The sequence below is a fragment of the Ursus americanus genome, chromosome 15 (genome assembly GCF_024610735.1).
Source record: "Ursus americanus isolate L20-20 chromosome 15, mUrsAme1.1.p, whole genome shotgun sequence".
NCBI lineage: Eukaryota > Metazoa > Chordata > Mammalia > Carnivora > Ursidae > Ursus > Ursus americanus.
Window position 1 is genome coordinate 33,947,096 of NC_142141.1, and position 21,940 is coordinate 33,969,035.

General features: G+C 39.8%; 1 long non-coding RNA gene across 9 annotated transcripts in view; it reads left to right on the top strand.

Annotated features, from left to right (window-relative positions):
- LOC123785505 (uncharacterized) overlaps positions 1 to 21,940 on the top strand; it is a 107,354-nt gene that overhangs the window by 18,354 nt on the left and 67,060 nt on the right. For all 9 annotated transcript variants that reach the window (XR_015726869.1, XR_015726871.1, XR_015726868.1 and 6 more), the window contains exon 2: positions 12,248 to 12,450. This is a non-coding gene — a long non-coding RNA (uncharacterized LOC123785505). The remainder of the gene's footprint in view (positions 1 to 12,247; positions 12,451 to 21,940) is intronic.

Consider the following 21,940-nt stretch of genomic DNA (forward strand, 5'->3'; position numbering starts at 1 on the left):
TCCCCCGCTTTCTCAAATAAATAATAAATCTTAAAAAAAATAGGTTGCTCCGTTTAAAGCAAGAGTTTTACACACCAAATTGTCGACAGCAAATATTTCTTTGGAGAAGAATTTGGTGGATAGCCAGCAAATAGGGGTAGCTTCCATTTTTAACTTTTTTTTTTTTTAAGATTTTTATTTATTTATGTGACAGAGAGACAGCCAGTGAGAGAGGGAACACAAGCAGGGGAGTGGGAGAGGAAGAAGCAGGCTCCCAGCAGAGGAGCCCGATGTGGGACTGGATCCCGGAACGCCGGGATCACGCCCTGAGCCAAAGGCAGACGCCTAACGACTGCGCTACCCAGGCGCCCCTCCATTTTTAACTTTTTATACACTCATATTGTTTGACTTTTAAAAACGTAATTGATGTTGGGATTTCTGGGTGCCTCAGTCGGTTAAGCAGCTGCCTTCAGCTCAGGTCATGATCCCAGGGTCCTGGGATCAAGTCCTGTGTCAGGCTCCTTGCTCGTGGGGAGCGTGCTTCTCCCTCTGCTTACCGCTCCCTGGGCTTGTGCTTTCTCTCTCTCTCTCTCTCTGTCAAATAAATAAATAAAATCTTTAAAAAACAAAAACATAATTGAGTAAATTGCATTTGTAATAAAAACAACCAGGACAAAAACTAGTAGCTCTAACATGCTTTTAATTTTGGAGAGACACGCTGACTAGTATACCGTCCTTGCTAAAAATAAAAAAGTTGTCAGTATTTCTGCATGTGCTTCAGAAATGATCCTCTCACCAGAGCTATAGCTTATATTTTAAAATTAGGCATGGCTGAATAAAGAACAGGAGAGGGAATCTGACATGAAGGGGAAGGCAGAACATGAGGTAATATGGACAAACCAGAATTCTTGAAGCGCTGACTCTAAGGAACTGACCTGATGGAAGAGCAGAGTAAGCCCTTCTCTGGGTGTGTTAGTTTGCTAGGCTGACATACAAAAGAGCACAGACTGGGGGGCTTAAACAGCAGAAACTATTTTCTCCCAGTTCTGGACGCTGGAAATCTAAGATATAGGTGCTGGCAGATTCAGTTCCTGGTTGAGGGCCCTCTTCCTGGCTTGCGGATGGCCTCCTTCTCGCTGTGTCCACACACAGTCTTTCCTCTGTGTGCACACATCCTGGTGTGTCGTAATTTCCTCTTATAAAGACGCCAATCAGGTTGGATTAGGGCATACTGTAATGGCCTGGTTTTAGTTTAATTATCTCTTTGCAGGTCTTATCTCCAAATGCTGTCACACTCTGAGCTTTAGGCTTTATCATGTGAATGTGGGGGGTGGGGAGAGACACAATTCAGCTTGTAACAATGGGTACATTTTCCTAGAGCTTTTTATTCTTACAGATTTCAGTGAGAATGAGTTGGGAATGAAAATGACTATAAATATACAGACTCAAAGTAACCCTAGTTTACTGAAGAATAAGAGATAATCACTAATCCATTGTGCAGAATATAAAATTAAAACTGAATATCAAACTGAGACTTAAGCAAAGTTATGCTACACATTTAATGTATGAAGAATAATCAAGAAATTATACGTTTACAGAGGAAAGAAATTAACTTGTTAAGAATGCTGGCATTTCTGGTGTTTCTGTGGTTTATTTTGAGCTCTTGCTACTATTAGAGTCAAGGGATTTATGTTACTTTATTATATTTTAAAGAAAAGCAGACATGGCAAGAAAGTATAAACATTAAACACACTGAAGCTTTTATAGAATGTTATTCAGTAACAAAGGAAATATTTACCTGGTATCCAATTTAAAATCCTTTAAAAGCATAATCAAAGTATTTTATTTTTTTTTATTTTAAGGATTTTATTTATTTATTCGACAGAGATAGAGACAGCCAGCGAGAGAGGGAACACAAGCAGGGGGAGTGGGAGAAGAAGAAGCAGGCTCATAGCGGAGGAGCCTGATGCGAGGCTCGATCCCATAACGCCGGGATCACGCCCTGAGCCGAAGGCAGATGCTTAACTGCTGTGCCACCCAGGCGCCCCCAAAGTATTTTAATGAGAGTATATATTTAGTAAAAGTGTTTGATTATACCAAGATTTGAAAAGTTAATAGCACCACAATTACAATAGAAAATATAACACTTTTCACAATTTTCTAATTTTTTGTTATTCCAAGAGGCTTTTATAGTTCCTTAGTGTTTAGAATGCTCAATGCTCAAATTATGTCTAGAAGAATTTTTTTTACACTTACTGTCGGCCTCTCAATTCGACAAAGACCACGCATTGCCTGTGTTTTTGCATTTTTTTTCTCTGTTCAAATACTGTCCCCACCAATTAGACAGTAAGCATTTGGGAAGGGCCATGACTAATTCATGGTTATTGCTCCAGAGCCTGGCACATAGCAGGTAGCTAGTGAAATATTTCATTTATCAAGTAGTCAAGTAGTTTAGAAAATTTCTCATACATTTGATTACTTTGTAAAACTGTGAAAATGTAAACTATGATAAAAAAACGTCAGATGAATGCATGGTTGAGTCTTTAGCTATTGGTCAGTTGTTTAAATAATTCTCTGAGACCCCCAAATACTTTAACTTCAAATGCTTAGGAAATGGAGGTTAAAAGGTTGTTTTAATTTCTTTTTTCAAATTACCTGTGGTAGGTTTAGCATAATGGTAAAAATGTGAAATGTGAACTGCTGAGTTCATTGTTCTGGCCTTGACACTTAACTAGCTGTGTGACCACGGGCCAGTTACTGTATCTGTGCCTAAGTTTCCCTTCTATAAGATGGGATGATATTAATACCTACCTCGGAGGGCTTTTCCTCAAGATTTCATGAGCTGGTCAGTGAAAAGACCTTAGAAGGGTTAGGTGCCTTGTACGTGCTCCAAGTGTTTGCTTTTTAAGATGTCTTTATCAGTTCACTGAAATAGGCGTAGACCCCTGACACCCAGCCCAGCTACTTTTATCGGTCTCCTGCACTTGTGATGGTACTCAATTAAGCAAACAAAATCATTTCACTGGCAAAGTAAGTTTTCACCTGTGAAGTGTAGACATACTTCCCAGGCCAACTTTGAGACCGTTTATCGGCTGAGTGGCAATGGCACAAGCCTTCAGAAACAGTGGCTCCCTTGGATCTTTCCCAGTGAGTGCTATGCAGTGAGTGAATGCTCGAGAAATGAGCTGATTAAAGTGGAGTCCAGGCAGGATTGATCATAGTGCCCTACAAAGAAGTCACTTCGGAAATTGATTAGAGCACAGAATGAGCTTTCCTCAGAAGTTCACAGGTGTGGCTTCGCTGTAGTGAGTTACTTAGCAGGAAGGATCAAGGATGTAGGACACCAAGAGCACTCATTTGGCAGCCTTTGAAGGCCCACAGGTCAATGCCAAGCAATTGGAAATTGAGTGCTTACAAGTAGAATCCTGTTGGAATCACAAAGAAGCTGCGTGCATGGGTCTTGATTCATAGCAACTGAGAGATCCGAGTTGCCAATGGGAGGTTGCCTCCTCTAGCAACTCGGATACCTTTGGTTACAGTCCTGAAGTTAACCATTGAGAGGTTATTAGAGGTCCTGATGCTAACTGGCTGTATGGTTTCAGGCTTGTCCCTTAACTTCTTTGGACCTCAGTTCCCTCGTGCTTGAGGGGATAGGGCAAGGTGTTCTTTAAATTCCCATCCAAATTCAGTGGTCTGTGATGATTCAAGTAGAAGTACAGTTAATAAAGATCTGTTTCACTAGCTCACTATACCCCTTCATAAAAGCAAAGTCAGAGTTTCTGCAATAATATAGTTAATTCCTGTTTGAAAAAAAACCTCTTGTGATTTAAAATGAGGACTGGAAATGAACTGATTCGGATTTCAAATTTAACTAATTTTTTATTATTATTATTATTATTGTTATTATTATTTAGCATTTGACTTTTAGAAGAGAGAAGCAAATCTAAAAAAAACAGTTTATTATAAAAACCAAATATTTCCAGGGATGCCTGGGTCGTTCAGTCGTTAAGCATCTGCCTTGGGCCCAAGTCATGATCCAGGGTCCTGGGATCGAGCCCCTCTTTGGGCTCCCTGCTCTGTGGAAAGTCTGCTTGTCCCTCTGTCCCTTACCCCATTTGTGTGCGAGCTCTTTCTCTCTCTCTAAAATAAATAAATAAGATCTTTAAAAAAAAATAAACACAAACCAAATATCCCCAAACCAATTGTCAGGGCCTAGCACAATTCAGCTTTATCTCCTATAATATTCACATCTTTAATATGCTACTGTTATAATTGATGTTCAGTAATATGTCCCTAAAATATCAAAGACAAATTAATTACTTTAACTAGGCTATACTTAGAAGTAATATGTCTCAATATATTTTATATCCTTGCAGCTATATTTTAGAAAGCTTTTTGATCACCACTACAAATCAAATGGGTGTCATTTGATGAGAAAATTCAATTTACCAGACAAGAATTTGAGGAGCAGTATTTCATTGTACTTTCATTAAGAATCTATGTGCATTTAGACAAGTCGCTTCACTTTTCTCAAACACAGGGTTAAGAGAAGAGACAATGTCTAGGATGCTTCTTTATTTCTAAAGTTCTGTGTGAAGGCAAGTTCTCTATTTCTCCTATTTAAAAGGTCCTTCCGTCATTTTTATTCTGATTCTCCCAAAAAACTCCCTTTGCCCTCCACCCCCTCTCTGTGTTACCAGTAGATACTATATGCTTTCACTGACAGTAATTGGCAAAGGAAATGTTTGACTGCTTTTTTCCTTTGCTGCTTGCAGAGACTTGGCAAGGTGTGGGTGGTTTCTTGGGTGGTTTTATCACCCTTCTAAGTCCTGGCCAGAGAATAGAGGCAGAGATTAGCAGATAAGAGGTGCAGATGACTGAAACCTGAGTTAGTTGCAGAACACAAAGCAGACATGTTTTCTAAATCCAATTTATCAAATACCTAGCAAATATGTGCCAGACTAGGTCTGAGTGATAGCCCTTGGTCTTGAGAAATGTATAGTCTTTTTTTTTTTTTTCAAAGATCTATTTATTTATTTATTTATTTATTTGAGAAAGAGAGAGCAAGAGAGAACATGAATGGGGGGGAGGTGGCAGAGGCAGAGGGAGAAGCAGATTCCCCAATGAGCAGGGAGCCCAATGTGGGACTCAATCCCAGGACCCTGGGATCGTGACTTGAGCCAAAGGCAGACGCTTAACCGACTGAGCCACCCATGCGCCCTGAGAATATACTCTTAACAGAAGAAGGTGGTGCTGATATATCTGATATTCGGATAATTCTTAAATGCTAAACTGTATGAAAACTAACTGTAATTGCATTAGAAGTTCATGGAAGGGAGAGATTTAGGTTTGGAGTTGTCAGCAGAGTCTGATGGGGGAGATTTGACCTGCAGAGCATCTTTAAGGAAGAATAACGTGTATGATTCTTTAATACATTAATTCATTCAACAAATATTTATTAGTGGCTATGATGCTTTGAACTTCTTGAAATGCTGGAAATACAGCAATGAACAAAATGGGAAGAAATCCTTGCACATAGCTTGCATTCTAATGATGGGATTTTAGAAAAAGAGAGTAAAATATATATTATATCAAATGATAAGTACCGTGGAATTAAAAGAATATTTACGTTAGTAAGGTAGGCTTAGAGAAAGCTCTAAGTAGTGATATAATCAGATCGTATCAAGCTAACCCTCTCATCTTATAAATGAAGAAACTGATGCTCAGGGAGGTTAAGTGACATAGCTAAGGTCACCCAGGTTATTAGCAAGAGAGGAATAAAATCCAGGCTTACCACCTCCTAGTCTAGTGTTCTTCCCCATATGTGCACAGCTCCTAGATGGTCGAGTCACACAACTACAAAGGTGCGAGGGGCAGGCATTTTGTGTTGTGGGGAAGTGGAAGATACTATTAGATGGGAAGGATAGGGCCAAGTCTGCAAAGCCAGAGAGAGAAGTTTAGATTAGGTGTGCTGATGGGAAAGACATGAATAAAGTGATCCCTAGAACATTCTGAAAGTATTTTGTTGATTACTAACTCATCAGATTAAAAAGTGCTTCTCTTATGTGATTGCCTTCCTGTCCATTTCCTTCTCTCTCCCTTAGCTCCCTGAGAAATCAGTCCTTTGTCTAATGCTGTTTACCGTCAGGTAGAACACTACTGTTTTCTGAGAGTATCAAAGACACTCTGCTATGGGTGGCCTTAAACTAGAAATAAGGCATTTTTGGTTAAACAGAAATATTTAATTTCAGCTCCATATCTAGGGATTCAACTGCTGGTGAAATGAATGTTGAGTGAGAACTAAATCTAGACGTGAGATTTGGATAAAATGAACAAGTTGAATCAAATTGAGAGATGCTGTTATTCATACTTTCTTCATAAAGTAGGAGTTAAATACTTACGTTCCTTCGGGAGTCAGTGCATAAATTATAAACCAGATCATACATTTCCTTAAGTGCAGCATTCACTGTTGCTGATTCATTTTCATTTTAAGTTTCCAACACTTAAGAGGGAGGGAGGGGCAGAAAGAGAGAGAAACCACCAACAAAATGCACAAACGAGGATTTATCTGCGGGTATAAAGATGCCATCACAGCAAAGTAGATGCAGAAATAGCCTTAGTTTTTACTTTTCTTTGAGAAAGAACAGGAGCTTCAAGGAGGAGGAAAATACGTGCATTAAAGTACTTTCCACAGGTTCAGTAACCAGAGAATTATCAATAGGGCAAATCTTGTTGTTGTAGCTGCTGATAACATGTTAGATATGAGTGCTTACTTTGGTCCAGATCTAAAGTATGTCTTGTTTTGGACATGAGGGGTGTTTTGGAAAGGCCTCAGATGCTTGAGTATAAGGTTATAAGTGGGGAGTTGTGAGCCTTTATTATGTGGGGCTCTTGGAATACGTTCAAGGACTTAGCGGTGCATTTTGAGGCCCAAGTACATTTTTAGGAAATGGACTAAGTCCATGACTCTCTCCTTTCAAACATACATTTAACGTAATACAAAGGCTACTTGGATTTTTTTGTCTTATGATTGGGATGGGGATGGGGATATTAGCTCTAACACTCACTTGCAGGTCATTCACTGCCTATTGCAATTTTCCCACCAAAAGAGCAGAATCACTTCCATAAGTAATACAGACTTACTCAAGAAGAGGGTGTCTCCTACACATTCACTTTATTTCAGGCTTCTGGCTACCTTGGAGTTAATGATCTATGAAACAGAGAGGCCTCTAAGTAGTGAAAAAAAATATCTGTCACTGAATTTGAGTAGGCTGTTGGAGGTCAGAAGAAGAGTGACCTTCAGGCCTTCCTCCAGAATACAGAATACACACAGCAGGGGCCCAGGATGGAATGTCGCAAAAGTTGAAGCGCTAGATTATGTATCTTGCGCACAGTAGGTACTTAAAATTTGTGGAATAGATGAATGGAAAGAGATAAAAGTGCCAAAGAGGACTTCAAACTATGAGGGTCAGCAAAATAACGCCATGACAAGAAATGGAGAAGGCAGGAGGGAAGAGCTGCTTTGGCAGAAAGATAGGTTCCATTTTGGATACATTACATCTGTGGGGAGATTATTCATGGCAACAGCTACCATGGTGTGCCTACCCTGCCTGCGTGACGCAACCTCTGTGTACTTTTTGAGGCCCTCCTGAACTCAGGGTCTCCAGTCATGCCACTCCTTCTAGCTCTCCGGTTTTCCCATAAGCCCTTCCTCAGCCTTGCTTGGGATCTTGTTTCTTCTCTTTCCTTGACCCCATTTTACTCAGTTGCAGAGTTTCCTTAAGGAAGACTTTTTTTTTTTGCCATGCCACTACCAAAATTAACTTCCCTGTTACAGTCCTCAGTGTCGTATCTCTAGATGGCTCTTTCATAACACATACCACTCTTATAGTTTTGCAATGATTTGTTCAAGAGTTCGCTCCCCCACTAGATGATAACCTCCATATAGGCAGGGACCTTATCTGTTTTGCTTACTGTTGTTCTCCCAGGGTCTAGCACTGTGCCTGTCACATAGTAGGTGCTTGACTAATTGGTTGAATATGTGTCAACCATATATATGTACGTATGTACGTGTATATATATATAATTACATATATATGTAATTGACATATAACGTGTATTAGTTTCAGGTGCACAACATCATGATTTGATATTTATACATACTGTGAAATGATCACCATCATAAGTCTATGTGTCAAGCATTTTGCGTGCAGTATCTCATTTAATCTGCACACCTACCCTATGAGGTAGATACTATTATTAATAACATTTTACAGAGAAGGCACGATAACCTACCCAAAGTTATACAGCTGGTGTGTAGCAGGATTGGACCTTGATTCTAGTTTCTCTGGTGCCAAAGCCGTACTTTTAAATCTCTGGGTTATCCTACCTCCACCAGATGGGTAAATATATAGGCGCTTGGAAGTACAAGCACAACTGTAAGAAGTGAGAAGGGACACAGATGGAAGAGTAAGAAGTGTTAGGAAATTTCAGGTATTTGAGTAGGAAGGGATCTTCAGTTTCATGGAGCCCAAACCCTTGATTGCACAGGTGAGGAGAATCAGTCTAGGAGGTTAAAATCCTGTGCCAAGGCCACACCACTGGTTGATCTTTGGAATGTGCTGGATCCTAGGCTCCCAGCCTCTGGTTCTGTGCCCTTTTCTATAGGCAGGGCAGATGGGGCAAGGAGGGTGCAAGTCACTTCGACTCCAAGCCCCAAGTTGAAAACAGAGGGGAAGAAAGTCGGAAGGCACTGAAGTGAGTATTGTGGTGAATGAAGTGCTTTATGGGACCTTGCATGGCTCTGATTACACTATAACCATCCTTTGTTGTAGCAACAGGATTGGCTTGCCTTTGATGTCGGTGCCTCAGGTTCCTTACACTTCGGTCCCCTTACTTTGCAAGCATGATTGGGGAAAGGAGATGACAGCCATGCCTTTGCCTCATGAAAGAATATGGGGTTCCTCTGGGGTTGTCCCTCTCCCACTCCCCACTGCACCACCAATTTTGTCAATGAGGAAACTAAAATCCAGAGAGGTTAAATGATTTTTCACTTTTGGGTAAGCAAGTGGGGTAGCCAAGGAGTAATAAGGAAAGAGGAAAAAGGGGAGGCAAGTTAATCTGTTATCAGATTGAATTTGGGTTATATGTCCTGTCTTATATATGTCCAGGGTGACATAAACCTGTCAGTTTGACATAGATTTATAAATTTCTTGTCCTCTTGTGCCCCTAGGTGGGCACCTAGCTTCAAACTTCCCCTCCGGTCAGACTGATGCTTCCAGAACACTTATCAAATTTGAACCTCTAGGACGGGGCAGGAGTTAGCTTCACCTCGGGAAGAAGGGAGATGGTGCTTCCTTTTCTAGGACCTTCTCTGTAGGGTGTCTGGTGTGTTGCTGGGGCTGCCGCAGAGCTGCCCACGTCACTGCCAGGCCCAGGACAGGGGGATTAGAGATCAGAAGGCCATGGCTCGGCACCCTGATCTGCACTTTATTTATATCAATACAAATGATGCAGACTGCCTTTACTTTATTTCTCTTCTAGGCTCTTCTCTATGTTCAAAGCTTGGCCATTTATATAGGCATCTCCCTGACCTACAAGTGGGCCGCTGTCTTCTCCAAGTTGTTGCCTCCCCATCCACTTTCGCAGGGTTGTTGTGTGAGAGCAGGTGGGACAGAGGCAGATACATGCTCCTGTGTTATTGTTACTATTATCATTATTATGCATGTTTGATGAAAGCTAAAGTCTAGGTTGGGATAATTTCCCTGAAGTTATGACTAGTGAAAAATTCTCCTACAGTCTGGCCTTTGTAACGTTGTTTTAACAATGCCAGGAATGTATCTGGCATCCGTTTTTATGGAACTCAAAGAGATTAACAGATGTGATCCAATTATCCTCCTAAATCCCTGGATGTAGCGGCAGCAAGGCATATCCGCCCAGTAGACATGTTGGATCACCGGGATTGAGGCGAAAGGTTCTTTTCAAATCATATCTTTATTTGTGCTGGAAACATGAGACTTTTTGCCTTTCAGCCAGGCCTCGTCTTCATAGAGCAAGGTGTGTTTGTGGTTTAGCTCAGTCTCCCAAAGACACACTTTCCCCAAGGGACTGTAATTCTCCATACTATAGTGATAGTGGAGCAGGAATGCAGTTCTCAAGATCTACACTTACTTTTTTTTGTGTGTGTGTGTGTAAAGAGAGCACGCGAGTGGGGAGGAACAGAGGGAGACAGAGAGGGGGAGAATCTTAAGCAGGCTCAACACCTAGCACGGAGCCCGAGATGGGGCACGATCTCACAATCCTGAGATCATGACCTGAGCTGAAATTAAGAGTTGGGCGTTCAACCAACTGAGCCACCCAGACACCCCTACACTTATTCTACTTGCTTATAGAATAAAATAAAATAAAGTCAGAACATGAGCCAGAATGTTCTAGAGTTCCTTACCTTAAAAGTGACTGAAAAACAGGATGCATGTGATTGAGGCTTATGATTGGGGCCGGCATATGATTTATCTTGCCAAACATGACACTCTTACCCCACAACAGGCTTAACCGTAAACCAGGGTCGTGTATTCACTCTACTAACAATGGTGGTGGCAGTGGAGTGTAATTTCCCAGAGTTGAGTGCTTGGCACATTTCATTCCTCAAGCTAATATGTAATAAAGTCCTATTGTAGGTGCTGTGAGAGAAATAGATAAAGATCTCCTACCCTCAAGGAGTTTACAGTGTTGAGAAAGCGATGGCTATTACTGAGTATTACTGAGTCAAAACAATACTGAAACAATACTGGTATGGTCTTACTTATTTTAGTCTCTGTTCTCATGATGTTAATCTTTATAGTTTATCTGTACTTCCTTATTTGAAAGGAAATGCTGTAAATATCTTTGTTAACATCATTTTAGTGAGATATATTTTACAGAAATTCGGTTCTCTTTATGAAATGTTTTTCTTTTCTAGTTGACTTTAGAGATTTTTTTTTTCAACTATATTCTTTTGGACCAGAACAATACTAAGTCTGACAGAAATACTTTAACAATTAAATAAGGAATTATTATTATTGTTTTTTTTTACAAAATTGTATTCACTTATGTAAGCAAACATATTATCTTGTGTAGTGCTTTCAAGTTTACAAATTAACATAAATAGTCATTCAAATATCCACCAGGGCGAGGGCCTTCTCTGTCTTGTTCACAAGGAAAACTCCAGCACCTAGAACAATGTCTGGTACGTTGGGGCTACTTGAAATGAGTAAATTTCCTCAATATTTGTATGTATTTTGTCCAAGAGGTCATTTATTCAAATAAAACCTTACTTAGATTTAGCAAAGAAAACTGATTATAGTAGAATTTTTGCTGCTAAAAAGGGGGCATGGTTGTGAGGTCCATCGTTCCATCTTTTATAACCCCCGTTCTTTGGAGCAGGTATGAAAACTTCTCATCGAAGATAGGAAACCATAGAGAATAAAGCATTAGATCACATAAAGACAGAGAGCTCATTTTGTCCACAGATGAAGAAGATGAAGCTCAGTGGGTTTAAAAAAAATGCCCAAGGCTTTTTGTTGTGTGATACGACCAGGCTGGGCACTCAAATCTGCTCCAGGGCAGAGATTTTCCTCTTATAGGCAGAGCTAGATTAAGAGGAGCGAGAGGTCGGTTAGCCTTGCAGCTCTGGAGGAAGTCAGTTTGCCTGGGTGGTGGACATTACTGAGAACGTAACAGAAGGTAACAGGGAAGGGAAGATATGTAGCAGAGCTCTACCCTGAAAGACTGCCGACTTTGTTGGAAGAAATATTGTGATAAGTCATGCGGATGAGAAGTCGAGGTCCCCTCATCAAGTGGTGTGTTTGGGAAACTCAAATAAGTAGTCCTGAAACTGCTTTCAAGGGAGGATGGGTCAGGGTTTGAGTCGTTGGTTTGAGTTTGCGCGTTTGGGGCCAGACTTGCTGATGGAAGAGCTGAGGGGAGTGCTTTCCTTCAAATAAACGTTGACTATTTGTGTAACGAATCTCCGTGTGAAAGGGTGCTAAATAATCAGCTCTTCAGGATTCAAACGTCAGGGTCCAGTCCAGATGATCGAACTCCAGACTTTCTCATTTGCAAGTCGGGGATTGAGACCCTTCCCCTTTAGAAAAAGAAATGTTAGATTTATCACAACAGAAATATGTTGTGATGTTATAATCGTATAGATAAACAGAGAGATTGCATGGTTTTTTTCTTTTCTTTTTTTTTTTTTAAGATTTATTTATTTATTTATTTATTTATTTGACAGAGAGAGAGAGACAGCCAGCGAGAGAGGGAACACAGCAGGGGGAGTGGGAGAGGAAGAAGCAGGCTCCCAGCAGAGAAGCCTGATATGGGGCTCGATTCCAGAACGTCAGGATCACGCCCTGAGCCGAAGGCAGACGCTTAACAACTGCACCATCCAGGCGCCCCTGCATGGTTTTTTTCTAATATTGTCCTCACTGAAAGAAGGTAAGAGTATACCAACCTGATAATAACTTTTAAAGAATTAAACCACAATTTTGGACCACTTAAAAAAGTTTAAAATTGGCTTCAGTCTGCAATAATCAGTTAATATTACTGAATGTTTCTGATGCTATTAGAGAATATTTTTCAAACATTTTTAATTATAGCATACTGTAAGAAATACATTTGATATCACAGTGTACACATAAATATAATTGAAAAAACCCCAAAGTAATATGAAATGGTTCTTACCTTTACTGTGTATTGTACTTTTATGTTTTTTATTTTATTCTATTTTGTTTAAAAAGTGCCGGTCATGACCCTCTAAAATGATCATGACTGTCTAACGAGTCATTACACAAAATGTAAAAAGCAGTGCTATATATATAAACAATATGAGAGGAATTCAAGGTAAAGTTCCTGAGGGAAAGAGACTTGTAGTCTACTTGAGGAGAGAAAACTAACTTACAAACCATTGGAGCATATTTTTTTCTTTATTAAGTTATTTATTTATCTTTTTTTATTTTTAAAAATGTTTTAGGGATTTTATTTACCTGAGAGGGAGAGCGCAAGCAGAGGAAGAGGCAGAGAGACAAGCAGACTCCCCACTGAGTGCAGAACCCAATGCAGGGCCTGATCCCAGGACCCTGAGATCATGACCTGAGGTGAAGTCGGATGCCTAACTGACTGAGCCACCCAGGAGCCCCTATTAAGTTTTTAATTTTAATTCTAGTATAGTTAATATACAGCATTATATTAGTCTCAGGTGCAGTGATTCAACAATTCTATACATTACTTACCTCTCACCATGATAAATGTACTCTTAATCCCTTTCACCTATCTCACCCATCCACCCACCCACCTCCTCTCTGATAACCATCTGTTTGTTCTCAGTAGATAAGATTTCTGTTTCTTGGTTTCGCTCTCTCTTTTTGTTTTTCCTTTGCTTGTTTGTTTTGTTTCTTAAATTCCACATATGAGTGAAATCATATGGTATTCGTCTTTCTCTGACTGACCTATTTCGCTTAGCATTATACTCTCTAGCTCTATTCACGCTGTTGCAAATGGCAAGATTTCATTCTTTCTTATGGCTGAATAATATTCCAGTGTGTGTGTGTGTGTGTGTGTGTGTGTGTGTGTGTGTGTGTATCACATCTTCTTTATCCATTCATCTATCAGTGGACATTTGGGCTGCTTCCATAGTTTGGCTGTTGTGAATAATGCTGCAGTAAACACAGGGGTGCATATATTCCTTCAAAGTAATGTTTTTGTATTCTTTGGGTAAATACCCAATAGTGTAATTACTGGATCATAAAAAAATTACTTTTTTGCGGAGCCTCTATACTGTTTTCCATAGTGGCTGAACTAGTTTGCATTCCCACCAACAATGCATGAGGGTTCCTTTTTCTCCACATCCTTGTCAACACTTGTTTCTTGTGTTTTGATTTTAGCTATTCTGACAGGGGTGAGGTGACTATTTCATTGTAGTTTTGATTTGCATTTCCCTGATGCTGAGTGATGTTGAGCATCTTTTCATGTCTGTTGGCCATCTGGATGTCTTCTTTGAAGACTCTCTGTTCATGTCTTCTGCCTTTTTTTTTTTCTTTTCCTTTTTTCTTTTCTTTTCTTTTCTTTTCTTTTCTTTTCTTTTCTTTTCTTTTCTTTTCTTTCTTTTTTTAAGAGAGAGGCAGAGAGAGAGGGAGAGAGAAACTTAAGCAGGCTCTACACCCGGCACAAAGCCCAACATGGGTCTTGATCTCACAGCCCTGAGATCATGACCTGAGTCGAAATCAAGAGTCAGACACTTAACTGACTGAGCCACCCAGATGCCCCACTTATGCCCATTTTTTATTGGATTATTTGGGGTTTTTTTGGTGTTGAGCTGTATAAATACTTTATATATTTTAGATACTAACCCTTTTTTGGATATCATTTGCAAGTATCTTCTCCCACTCATTAGGTTGTCCATTAGTTTTGTTGATTGTTTCCTTCACTGTGCAGAAGCTTTTTATTTTGATGTAGTCCCAATAGTTTATTTTTGCTTTCATTTCCTTTGCCTCAGGAGACATATCCAGAAAAATGTTGCTATGGCCAATGTCAGAGAAATTACTGCCATTGGAGCATATTTTAAGACTATGATTAATTGGTTGCTAAATTGCATCCTGCAGTTTAAGAATGACAGACATTCAGCTTTTATCTGTGTATTTTCTGTGTTGAAATACACAGATCTAAGATAAAGACGACCGCTTTTACAAAGTATGCTTATTTTATACTGTATTTCATATTTCCTAGATGCACCTATTTACATCTTCTTATAGCTCTGAAACTGGGGTGTATCTTACAATTGATGATATTTTACAAAAACTACTTTTGGGCTGCTAATTGAGTTGTCAGTGCCTGGCCATATGCACTCTTGGTTGTCATTGCTGGTGACATGACTGGACAGCTGAAACACTTCACCATTTCAGTCTATAAACCATTTAAGGAAGAAATAGGGGTTTTTTCCTGATAAGGATTTCAGTCTGGTAAGATCAAGTGTCAGCATCAAAATTTACAGAACAATGTTAGTGGCTTGAAGAAGAATCTCAGAAGCAGTGATGGTGTGTACTTTCAGGATAAAAGGCTGTCTCAGTAATACACTGTTGACATAGAAGTCAGTGTTATGTGGAAAATATTAACATCAATAACGCTGAGCCAAAAGGTGATTTGAAAGGACAGAGCTCTAAATTTGAAGAAGTTTCAGGGTTTTCTTCACCAATTGATTTTGCTTATATATTCCTTTTTTTATTTATATGTAAGGGTTATGTAATAAAAAGGCTATGCCTCAAGAAGTCTAAGAGAACTTTTCAAGGCAGCCACAAAGTAAAATTTAGAAGTAATAAAATAGCATTGTGTCAGTTTTAAATTGACAGCGTTTTTTCTTAGTTATCATTAAATGTCAATGGCATTTTACACTCATGGTCAGTTATAAGCAAATGCGAATTAAAACCACGGCATTATACCACTACATAGCTATCAGAATGGCTAAAATTGAAAAGACTGACAAAACTAGTTGTTGGTAAGGGTGTGGCACAACGGAGACTCTTATGCATTGCCCGGAGGAATGCAGATTATACAGCCACTTTGGAAAACAGCTTGTTACTTAAAACATACTTAGTGTATGTCCCAGCAATTCCACTTCTGGGTATTAAACAAGGGGAAGTGTGTAAGCATATGTTACATGCAAAGACGTGTAAGCATATGTTCATAGTAGCCCCTGATTGGAATCAACCCAAATGTCCATAAACTGTGAATAGATAATAAATTGTGGTATACCCATATAAAGGAATAGTATTCAACAATAAAAATGAATAAATGGGATACATACAGCATCATGGTTGAATCTCAAAGTAAAAAAGCCAGGTGCAGAAATCTTCGTATTGTATCATGTTGATTATATGAAATTCTAGAAAAGGCAAAACCCTGTCACCGTATTGATAGAAAGCAGATCAGCAGTTGGCCAAGACCAGGGACTAGTGTGAAGAGACTCTGTACAAAAGCATGGGGAAAAACTGCCTGAGACAGCGGAAATGTTCTGTGTCATGATGTTGGTGGTAGTGACACAACTAAATCCATTTGTCAGCGTTCATTGAATTGTATGCTTAAAATTGGTACTTTTTGTATGTAAATTGTACATTACTAAAGCTGACCCAAAAAAGCAAATAAAAAATTGATGGTATGTTAGATTTTATGAAACCTGGATTTCTCTCTGTTTTTAAAACTGTATTTAAAATTGTATTTAAAATTTAGAGGTAACAAAAGCATAGAGAGGGAGCAATTACTTATATTTCACCACACAAAAATAATTGTTTAAAGATGTTAGATCTTTCCTCCTATTAGTCTTTTACATTTTTCCCCGATGCGTGGTTGTATCATAAATGACATTCCTCACTCCCTTACTTGTGGAGTTGATGTTAGAGACCGTACACACTGAATGAGAGTTTTCATGGTGTTCCTGGTTGTTGATCTTAAGTTATGCTGATGTATCCAAAAAAGTTCTTGATGTTTGGGTTCTTGTAACATCTCTGTGCAATGTGAATCAGAGACCTGGAAATATTTATAGTTATTATTTTAAATCATGTGTCCCAAAGACACTAAATTTGATCATCGAGAAAGAACGCTAGTACCAAACTAAGCTATATTGTTTAGAGGAAATGTTAGAACCAAGGCCTGAAGATCGGAATCATTAGATAGTGAGCTATGTGTAATAGTTGATAAGAGTGAACTTGTTGAGAGTGGCTTTGTGGAACCTTTCAGTTTAATTTTTTTTTATTGGCTTAGAAAATTTACATAACTGATAATATAGGCTTTCCTCAGCAATAAAGGGATTTGCAGTGACATAAATCGAATCATTCTCCATGTGCCTTCCTGCTCATACCTACCTTATGAAGTTAGATAAGAGGAGATGGCTTCAGCATGTTTGCATAACCCTTTGTGGTTATAAGCTGAGGCTTAGCAAGGGTTGGGGTGAGGAAGTTTTAAGGGAGAGGGTCTAGACCCCAGCCCTTGGAATACAGAGCTATTCTGACACTGAATTTTGGATGCACCTTGCTTTGTATAATATGTCCTTGCAGCTGTGAATAGAGTGAAAGGGAGGTCTCCTTGGGAGCAGGTGACCTGTCCTAAGAGCCAGGTGGAGGCCAGTGTTCCTGAGGGCAGAGTAGGGGTGGGGGAAAGTGGGTTCCAGATATGATCCTCTTCTTTTTTTTTTTTTTTTTTAAGATTTTATTTATTTATTCGACAGAGATAGAGACAGCCAGCGAGAGAGGGAACACAAGCAGGGGGAGTGGGAGAGGAAGAAGCAGGCTCATAGTGGAAGAGCCTGATGTGGGGCTCGATCCCATAATGCCAGGATCACGCCCTGAGCCGAAGGCAGACGCTTAACCGCTGTGCCACCCAGGCGCCCCACAGATATGATCCTCTTCTGATGCTGCCAGAGGCCAGTAGCTTCTCAATATGGAGACACTTATTCTAAGGCCACAGACTTCTTGAACTATGTCTTCCAGTGAGAACTTAGTGTAAGTTTCTTTCTTGAGTGACTACTATGTACTCGGGGCCTTTCATAGCTCATCTCATTTAACCCTCACAACTACCGCAAGAGACAAGACTTTCTCATTCCCATTTCAGAGATAAGGAAGCGAACACCTAAGAAGGTGAGGATCTTGCCCAAAGCCACACGGCTAGTCAGTGAAAACTTGGACTCCCTTTAGCATCACATGGGGAATTTCTTTCTGTTCCATTTGAGAAAAGGAGCCAATACTTTTCAACTGGGATAAGAGAAAGGAATCTGATCTCATCACCCATGCTTCCATGTAAATTTATTTTTTCAGCCTCATTTTCCTGAAAATTTTAAAAAGTTCAATCCTCTCTCTTCTATTCTTACAGTGTAAGAGCTTGGACAAGTCCCCCTTTTCCCTTTTCCTATAAGAAAGAAAGAAGTTACCCAAAGAGACTTGAAGCCAGTTACTTTACTTCTTCAAGCCTTAGTTTGTCTATCTGTAAAGTGGGGACAGCAATACGGATCTCGTAAGGCTGCTGTGGAAGCTGGGTGGAGATAGTGTGTGTAGACTTGTGAATAAAGTCAGGATTCCAGATTGTTGTTGTTACCGCTACTGTGTTTAGAGAGTTGTTTCGCACGCAAAGGGAAGTGGGGACAGAAGTTTGTATGTAGAAATATTTTCCCCTTACTTCTTAACCTTGATGAACAGAGAACTTCAGAGCTGATATTTTTACCTGAAAAATTCTTCTCACTCTCTTGCCTTCTGTTTTGAGATTAGGGAAATGAATTTAGAGAAAATTCAGTAGCCATGAAGATTTATTGACTGAAGATGCTATAGGAAATGTGTTCAGTTTTTTCTTTGTCTGGTTTGGTTAGGCAACGAAAGGAAAGCCTTTTGCTGTCATTCAGTGCTGGAATAGAAAATAGAACCAGAGTTTTGAAATATGAAAGGTGTTAATATGTGTATGTATCTAAATTAAAGTAATTTTTTTGTGTTGTGTAATTACTAAATGCCCCTTTGCCCCCCCCCTTTTTGCTATTAGAATAAGAAGGAAAGGCTGTGTATTTGAGATATAGATCTTCCCATTGGTGCATTTGTAATTAAAAGATCTGTATTAATAGCACAGATTCCATTTCGAATCTTTTTTTTTTTTAAGATTTTATTTATTATTTATGTGACAGAGAGACAGCCAGCGAGAGAGGGAACACAGCGGGCGGAGTGGGAGAGGAAGAAGCAGGCTCATAGCGGAGGAGCCCGATGTGGGACTCGATCCCAGTACGCCGGGATCACGCCCTGAGCCGAAGGCAGACGCTTTAACGACTGCGCCACCCAGGCGCCCCCCATTTTGAATTTTTTAATTCAATAAGCATTTATTGCAAAGCATTGTATTGCAGGGAGGGGAAGATGACTAAAGACCCAGTCTCTGCAAAGTAGTAATTTAAGGAAGGAAAAAAGGGAAAGGAAGAACATCACGTGTGCACAGCTGATTGGGAAAGGAAGATGTGCCCCGTATGCCAGGCAAAGAGCTTTGCCTAGTATGGGCTGCTGATGGCAGGAGCTCTGCTCTGCCTCTTCTGGGGATTAAGGGTGTGTGACCACTGGTACCCTCATGTGAGATGCCTTCTGGCCTGACCTCCCTTCCAAAAATACTTTCCTTTCAATGAACCAAACTTAGTTCACCTCTCTTGGTAGTGTTTCCATCCAGCTGGGTTTTGGTGGTTTTACTGCAGTAACTTGTTTTATGGTTTGAGTTCTGCCTTTGATTATGTAATCTTTGACTGTTTTATCATCGTTCACTTCCCTTTTCTTTCACTTTGAGATGCAGAATAAGACACAGAATGTACAGTGATGAGAAATGTCACGGGTGGATATGGGAATAAATGGAATTTGTGGCTACTGTAAAAGGTGGCAGGCTGTGTCACCAACAAGGAAGATTTCTGTGTCTCCTCCAGACAGTCCTGCCCAAATTAAGGCCTTTAGGTTTTTCAGAGCAGCCTGGCCTATGGAGAAGGTCCAGTCTTACATCTGGAAAGACTCTTCCACTTTCAAAAATTATCCTTCCAGGTAATTCAGGAGATCCAGAGAGTAAGCTTCCTTGCAAGAGGACAATAAGCTAGTCCTAAAGATAGCTCACGGAAATTTCTAGATAATGCTATTTTCTTACTTCCAGAACAATTCAGAGACTGTCACAAGAGCTTTGCTGAGTATCCCCAGTGCATAGTCCAAGCCAAATGAAAGCTCCCAATTAGAACATTGAAGCTTTGATGCCAATTAAAAATAAATGATGCTGTTTATGATGGAGTTGTACATGGGTCTGAGGGAGGAGGAATAGACCAGAAAGAGGGACATTAAAAGCTTGATATTTAAAAATATGAGCAAACTTCATTAATAAATGAATGAATATTTCAGAGAGTATATAGTTGCTGAGCTCGAGCCTAAAATTCTAACAGGGAATTCAAGGTTTTCAAGTGATAAGTTCATTAATACGAAAAGGAGGTAGAATGGGAAATGTGTAAAGGTTATGATTTTTGAGGTTGCGAAGTTGAGGTGTTTTAAGGACAGAAGAAAAATTCAGCTGTGTTTCTGGTTGGCAGTATATGGCAAATTGTTGTTCAGGTGAATCAGCTTTGGTTATACCCAAACACAGAGCTTCTCAAAAGATCTAGTTTCTGGTTTCCCAAAAAATCAGAAAGCAATTAATGTGTTTAAGTTTGTATTGATATTGCTGAATGCCGGTAGATTGGTTTTCCATTTTCCTTCTTGAGAAGGCTTAATTTTTCTTCTGGTAATTGAGGATCTCTACTTATCCTTGAGCAGAGATATGCTACCTAGAATGTCCTCAGTTTTACTTTTTTTTTTTTTTAAGATTTTATTTATTTATTTGACAGAGAGAGAGACAGCCAGCGAGAGAGGGAACACAAGCAAGGGGAGTGGGAGAGGAAGAAGTAGGCTTCCCCCTGAGCAGGAAGCCTGATGCGGGGCTCGATCCCAGCACCCTGGGATCATGCCCTGGGCCGAAGGCAGACGCTTAACGACTGAGCCACCCAAGCGCCCTTCACTTACAACTTTCAGCACACGAGTATGAGAAACCCTCTTCAGTTTATTAATTTCTTACTTCTACTGACATATAGTCCTGCTATTCTAGATCATACATGGCATCAAGCAGAGTGGAGACATTTCTTTTCAGACAAGCTCTGAAAGAACGAAAGGAAAAATTTTCCTTAAATGTAAACAGAGGAACAATGGATGGCGAACCATTTCCCCTAAATTATAAACAATTATATTTCCTGTTTCAAAACAAAGTGCACTGGGGCATGTTTTCTTTTCTATTACATTTCTAATAAAATCCTATGTGGGAAGAGACAGAGCAATAGAAATTATTTTTCAGAAACACCAGATGTTGACCCACCTGTCTGATTACTGTTAAGAGGTCTAATCTGGTAGTTAGGTAAATACCTTAATTAAATCACATGCCATTCCTGCATCGTTAGAATAAGTCAAAAGCTGAAATTCTGTTCAGAAATGTGAGTGTGTTGGTTTGTATACTGTAGGCTATTCGTATACCGCTCACATACATGTAGGCGTCCACCAAGAACTACTCTCATTTTTGCAAAGCCAGATTCCAGGTTTGCTGCTCATCAACACTGAGTCACCTTGGGCCTCCATTCCCTAATTTAGGATAATCAGGTCCACTTAATAAACTGGTTCTGCATATGAAATGACTACCCTGCATGTGAAGCACCTAGGGAGCACTCAGTGGATGTTAGCTGCTGTCAATCTCTCCTTCCTTCTGTTATAATATTGAAGCCATCTCCCTTAAACATTATTATCGTCTTATGTATTAGCTGAAGTGTCTACAGTAATGATTCATTCTCTTATTCAACATTCATTCAAAAATATTAATTTAATATTATGTTTATGTAAAAATGGATAAAGACATGATCTCTTCTTCCAAGAAGTTCATAGTCTAATGTGCCAAATTGATTATGGAATTTAAAGCTCTCTTTTAACTAAGTTGCAACTATCTGTTTCCCATTCAAATACATCATCTTTCCTTATTGAGTGACAGGGTCGCTTTACTCAGGGATAATCAACATTGGCTGAACACCAGAACCACACGGGGCATTTTCTTAAAAACACTAACGCCTGGGCCCTACCTGGATCAGTGCCGTTAAAACTCTGGGTATGGGCGTGTTTAATAAGTTTGCAGGTGTAGTTAGCGATGGGAATTATTGGGCTAGAGCCAAGCCAAACTTGACCTCCAGGCCTTACTCCACGTGTCACTCTTTTGTTCCCCTTCCATTTGAGTGCGCCATTCCTTTCTCTTTTCTCTGTCACTGTCCCGCATGACCTTCAGAAGGCAGCTTCAAATACACCTGTTCTGTGATTCACACCCTAGATTATGGTCCTTGTTCCATATGGTGCCCTCTTTATTTTTCCATTTGGACATATCAACA